The 6,000-nt window shown below is 45.3% G+C and overlaps 1 protein-coding gene across 1 annotated transcript in view; it reads left to right on the top strand.

The window, feature by feature from the left end:
* The first annotated feature begins 953 nt into the window (after positions 1-953).
* TET2 (tet methylcytosine dioxygenase 2) overlaps positions 954-6,000 on the top strand; it is a 135,650-nt gene continuing 130,603 nt past the window's right edge. The window contains exon 1 of the mRNA XM_040237533.1: positions 954-1,239. The gene's annotated coding sequence lies outside the window, so the exon portion shown is untranslated. The remainder of the gene's footprint in view (positions 1,240-6,000) is intronic.

Here is a 6,000-nt window from a genome sequence, read left to right as displayed (position 1 = left end):
AGGCTGGGCATTTTTGCAAAATAGAGGCTGTTACGCGAGTAAACTTAACCATTTGAAATTACAGGTTTATTTCTTATGACCGAATTTAGGGAGAAGTAAGGAGTCACTGTTGAGAAAGTCCTCTCGGATCTGCGTGCATCCTTCTTCTCAGCCCACGTGGCCAAAGTAAACAGAAGGTGGGCTGGGGCGGTGAGAAGCGGGCCTCGCTCCATTTCCTAATTTGTCGAGTCTTTGAGACTCCAGGCCCCTAAAGCACTAAGGGCATGCCCTCTGAGAGACTGGGGAGTGCTTCTGCAGAGCGAGATTAAAACGACGGTGTGGAGAGGATGCCAAAGCGGGGGCGAGGCGGGGCGAGTGGACCTACCAGAGGTTGGGGTGCGGGCCTGAGCGGGCGAAGGTGGGTGCGCTCCGGGGCGTGCGCGGGGATACCTGCCAGGAGGTGGGAGTCGGGCCGGATGCGCGGACACTGGGGATTGCGGAGGTGCGCATCCACCCTAAGGTCGCGGTGGGTACGAAACCAAAAAAAGTTTAAAAGGTTCAGCTGGGGTCTCGCATCCTCCTGCCGGGGACGCACACTACCTCCCCCGTCGCGCCAGTCCCACGCCTCCACCTGGGTGGCGACCCGTCCGAGGCTCCCGGGGTCCGGACCTTCCCCCGCGCGCCTCTGGGCGCGCTGCTCCCCTGCCTGGCTCCCCAGTCCCAGCCTCGAGCGCGCGCCCCTCCGCTCGGCCCCAGGTGCCTCCGGCTTTCGTGCTGGGAGCCCCGGGGCGAGGAGCCAATTCCCGGGGAGTCCGGGCCGAGAGCCCCGGGGCGGCGGTGGAGGCCCGGGCGGAGAAGGCGGTGTCCGGGGCGGAGGGGAAGGAGGAGGAGGAGGAGGAGGAGGAAGCGGGGCGGAGGAGGCGGAGAAGCGGGAGGAGGAGGAGGCGGAGAGCGGCGGCGGCGGCGGCGGCAGCGGCCAGAGCTCGGGCGGCCCCGCCGCCTCCTCCTCGCGAGCGCCGCGCGCCCAGGCCCGGCTCGCATGCGAGTCACGTCCGCCCCCTCGCCGCGGCCGCCCCGAGACGCCAGCCCCGCCGGGTGATGAGAACAGACGTCAAACTGCCTTATGAATATTGATGCGGAGGCTAGGCTGCTTTCGTAGAGAAGCAGAAGGAAGCAAGATGGCTGCCCTTTAGGATTTGTTAGAAAGGAGACCCGACTGCAAACTGCTGGATTGCTGCAAGGCTGAGGGACGAGAACGAGGTCAGAGCGCTTCTCTTACGCCGCGAAACTCCCCCTTTCCTCTCCCCTTCGCTTTCTCTCGGGCTCACCGGGGCTGGGGAGCGAAGCCTGCAGTGTCACCCGCAAATAACCGAGAGGGAAGAAGGGAAGCTTCACAAATTACTGGAGCCTCTTCAACATGGCTGACAAATATAGTTTTAATTCCCCCCCACCCCCCTTTTAAACCTGTAGTTGTGTGCTCTCCTCTCTCTCCTCTTCATTAATGCTCGTGCCCTCCTCACCCAGAAAACTTACCTTTGTGAGTCCGGCCGGCCGCTTTCCCGGCCTTTTAGCCTCCGGAAAGTGATTTTTCTCTGCTTTCCTTTCTAAACTAGTTCAGCTGTCGGGGGGCACGACTTTTTCCTTGAATCTTCCCCCACCCCCCTCCCTCGGTGGAAGGCAGACGAGCCCCGCGTTTATCCTCACCCACCCCTGGGGAGCACACGGGCCGAGTGGTTTTCGACCCTTTTCTCCGCTGGGGGTCTGGATCTGAGTGTGCGTTTGCGTCCGCCCCCTTCTGCCTGCCCCGTGTCCCCTTTTCGCGGGGGCCGCGCTCAGCGAGTGTCACGGCGAGTGGAACAGGAGTCCACTCGGTCGGGGGTTGTTGTGTGTGTGTGTGTGTGTTTCTTTCCCCGCTGAAGTACGCGTGTTTTGTTAGCGCTGCGGAGCCGAGAGAGGAAAGAATAGTTTCTCGGCTTCCCCAGACAAGACCCGAACCTCACTTTTCTCAAGGTACATCAGCTCTGCGATGGGCTGTACCTTCCAGCGTGGGGGAACGTGTGTGAGAGCATTTGTGGGCAAATCTGTGTCCTGGCTTTGTGCTTCTCCCAAATCAGCTTCGTCGGGTTCGCCGGTAAGTGACAGGCAGACACAAAGGCAGGCGCAGGCCGGGGGAGGGGGCAGACGGGCGGGCGCGGGGACGGGGGGAGAGTGGAGAGCTGGAAGACTGCAAGGTCAGGGGCGCAGAAAGAAATGAAACCCAATCCCAGTGAAGAAACGGAGAAGCAGAGAGCAGATTTCTAACAGTCTCGTCCAAATTTCTCTTTTTCGCAGTTCTCTGGTCTTTTTTCTCCCTTTCTCTGTGTGTCCCTTTTCTCCTCCCGTTCTTCTTCTTTTTCTCCTTCTTCCTTCACTCATACATGACTCTTGAATCTTTTTCATGGAGGCCGCTTTTCTAGTGATACTAAGCTAAGTTTCTATGGAGAGTTTTCTATCTGTGGCAAAATAAAGTGTGGGCTGGATAGACTGCTGGGAAGGTCGAATGCGAAATATAAGTGAAGTTTACAGGCTGTTGCCCTCCTGACATACTTTTAATGGTATTGAGTGAGTTTTTCTCCTCCTCCTTGTACTGTTTAGGAATTGAAAAGGGGTCATTTTCCAGTCGTTTAAAATTTAGTAAAATATTTTTATATTTGCCTGTCTAGGGAGTAGAATACAGCCACAGTTTAAAATCTCGAATCATACATCATGCTTTTCTTTCTCCAGTCAGGGATAGATAATAGCAAATCCAAATCCAAAAATATTCATCAATAAATGATCCAACATAAAAGTAAGATTCTATCTTAGAGACAGTTGGAAATGTATATAGGAAAGATACTGGCTATGGTTTGGTTTGATTTAAGGCTGTGGGTATTGTTGCCTGGCTAATGAAATCATATTTGCATTTTAATGGAAAGTCGAAATACTGGAGGGGAGTTATATTCTTTTCCTTGTTTGCTTGTGTGTTTCATAATAGGTTTGAAGTAGAATATACATTTCAACATAATAAATACTGATATTTTAATGCTATTAAACAGAGAAGTGTTAGTGAAGGATTGGAAAGTCAAACAAGTTTAGAAGTCATGTATACAATTAAAAGATGGATGGGGGAAAAACACAATAATGGACGTTGCTCCATAAATCACATCTCCAAAACTACTTGTTCTTAGTAATTCACTTTGTAACTCTACATTTTGATCTATGGAAAGCAGTTAAGTTTAATCGTTGTAGAGGCATGATTACAAGGGAGACATGTTACTCATCTTTGTGGAATAGAAACAGCTCATTTGGTTGTTCTTATTTGTCCTCAGATATTAAAGAAAACAAAGAGTTTAGCAGAAATGCTTACTATCTGTTGAGAAAACTGTGCTTAATTATCCCAGCAATTCAGAATTTAAAATATATAATTCCTTTTGCCAAGAGTAGTATCTAACTACTTTGGGGGGACTTTTCCAATGTTGTGTATACTGTCTTCAGGCTATTCAATTAATAATAGATATAATATTTATTGCTCACATTGATAAATAAGAATATCTACATTGGTTAATCATTTTAAATGTGACCATGAAGGCCTGTTCTTTCCCAGCATCCAATTTAGACTCTTTTCTAAAAGTAACTGCTAATGAATATTGTATGAGGGACTTGAGTGATTATAAGAAGGACCTGTACATTTTATTCACCAATCCAAATAAAAGTGTTTTTTCTTTTATTAGAACAATTACTTGAATTACTATGGAATAGTTTACAATGAAAGATATAACCTCAGCTCTTTGTTTACCGTATTTGTGAAAGTTAGTGCTACCTGGATTCTCCAAAGATTTCACAGCTTGACCTGTTTTGGGTAATTGAATTGTAGTGAAGTCATAGTGGAGAATAACAAGATAGTTTTTCTTAAACTACAATATTGTTCTGCTTATGTTTAAGAATTGAGCTAATGGTTAATGAGAAATTAACTTGGAATAAGGGAAGTCTCTTGTCTTATTTAAATTCACACATTTACCAAACTTCTTAGGGCTCTGATTAGGTCTGGCCTCTTGCTGGTCCATGCCAGGAACCGATGGGATTGATAGGATTTTGATTCAGTGGCACATGGACCTAAACATTGGCAGGTCCACGTCACTCCCAGCAAGTGAAATGCAGCTGCTCGGGAGTTGTTATGACAGACTTCCAGAGTTCTGTTTGGGCACTAGACTTATATTAGATAATAAAGACTGGAGTTAATGTTTTGGTTTCACTTGTTGGAGTTAGAATTTCTCTATCAATTTCTCCAGTGCTCCACCCATACACAGTGCTGTAAGCCAGATGTCACTATTGAAATGTATTTCCTTATTTGCTGACTCATTAAGAAGTTCTTATGATTCACAGAAACACCTGGCAGAATATCTTATTTTCCATCCTGCCTCAAATCCAAGTTAGTATATTCTTATGAATTCTCAAGAAATTACCATAAAATGTTCTCAAAAGCTATAGATGTTTGACAGTTTTTAGAATGTCTAATATTTAGAAAGTGTTTAATCTGCTTTTCTTTGCCCTAATTCCTTCTACTACAAGAGTTCAATTGTTGTCTTTGCTGTTGATGTTGTCGTTACTTAGAAGAATTTAGTAGTCTTACCTAGCAATCTTCACTAGGAAGAGACTTCTTTTGTAAACGACCGGGTAGACTGTTCCACTCTAATCTTTCTGAGTCATGGAGACAGGTTAAAAGTTTGGATCAGCTAGCTGTCAGTGTTGGTTCATGAAAGTAACATTTTCTCAACTATGAGGCCATCACTGCACAGTAGTTCTTAAGAGTAGTAATGGCACCAGAGCCAGTAGCAAGAAAGTATCTCTTAAGCCAGCTTTACAAATGGAGTCTTAACTGTGGGAGAGTAAGGTTGCCAAGTAGAGCTGGTGGTTATCTTAGAAACTGTGTTGAAGAACACAACCACAAATGATTTTGCCAAATATACAGTATTTACTTGGTCTAGATCTCCAATTTCTATTTTGATTCACTGCCCAAACTCAGTGAATACTGTGGCATTATTTAAGAAGGCTACATAGTGCATCTGTTGTTTTGGTATGTTGTAGGAGAGAAGAGTTTCAGAAAGGAAGAGGGTAAAGCAATACACCTGAATCATTGTGACTAGCAGCCAAAAAGAATTGTGTGTATTTGCTTATTTCCAGCATTATCCTTTAAATTGTGCATTGCAGAAAAACCCTAAGATAAACATATAATACTTTCTCAGTAAAATAGATTTTGGTTGCCCATTCCAAAATAGTAAATTCTACCAGCTTTCATTTATACCTTTTCCACTTGTCATGAAATGCAGTTAAATGTGCCAGGTTTCAAGAAGTATAAATAGATGGTAGGTGGATTTTCAATATTTTGTGTAAAAATAAATTCAGTGATAATGTCAACCTACCTGCAGTATTAAGAATTTGGAAATCAATAGTTTATATTTACTGAGGGTTGTTCCTCAAAGGGACTTGAATTCAAGCTTTGGATAATCTGAGAATTAAGTAAAAAGATGAGTGACTTGGGATGAAGTGTTTTGGAGGACAATTTAGGACATAAAATGAAGTGATTGCTTCACTAAAAATACCATAAATGTTTCTTTCAAGTTAGATTTATGTGTGTTGAAAGATTTATGTTCTGACAATAGCATTGAAACATGTATATTATCATATGTGAAACAGATCTCAAGTCCTGGTTCTATGCATGAGACAGGGTGCTCAGGGCTGGTGCACTGGGATGACCCTGAGGGATGGGATGAGGAGGGAGGAGGGAGGGGGTTCAGGATGGGGAACACATGTACACCCATAGCTGATTCATGACAATGTATGGCAAAAACCACTACAATATTGTAAAGTAATTAGCCTCCAATTAAAATAAATTAATTTTTTAAAAAAGAGTTATGTTCTATGTCTTTTTATTCCCTAATAGAATCTGTTGGTATGCTACTAAGTCAAGGTTTAATTTGTTAGGGGTCAGGGGTGGTGGAGTGA

Source organism: Oryx dammah, unplaced genomic scaffold (genome assembly GCF_014754425.2).
Source record: "Oryx dammah isolate SB20612 unplaced genomic scaffold, SCBI_Odam_1.1 HiC_scaffold_3, whole genome shotgun sequence".
Lineage (NCBI taxonomy): Eukaryota > Metazoa > Chordata > Mammalia > Artiodactyla > Bovidae > Oryx > Oryx dammah.
The sequence above is the reverse complement of the archived record's forward strand: the minus strand, read 5'-3'. Positions and strand labels throughout refer to the sequence as shown.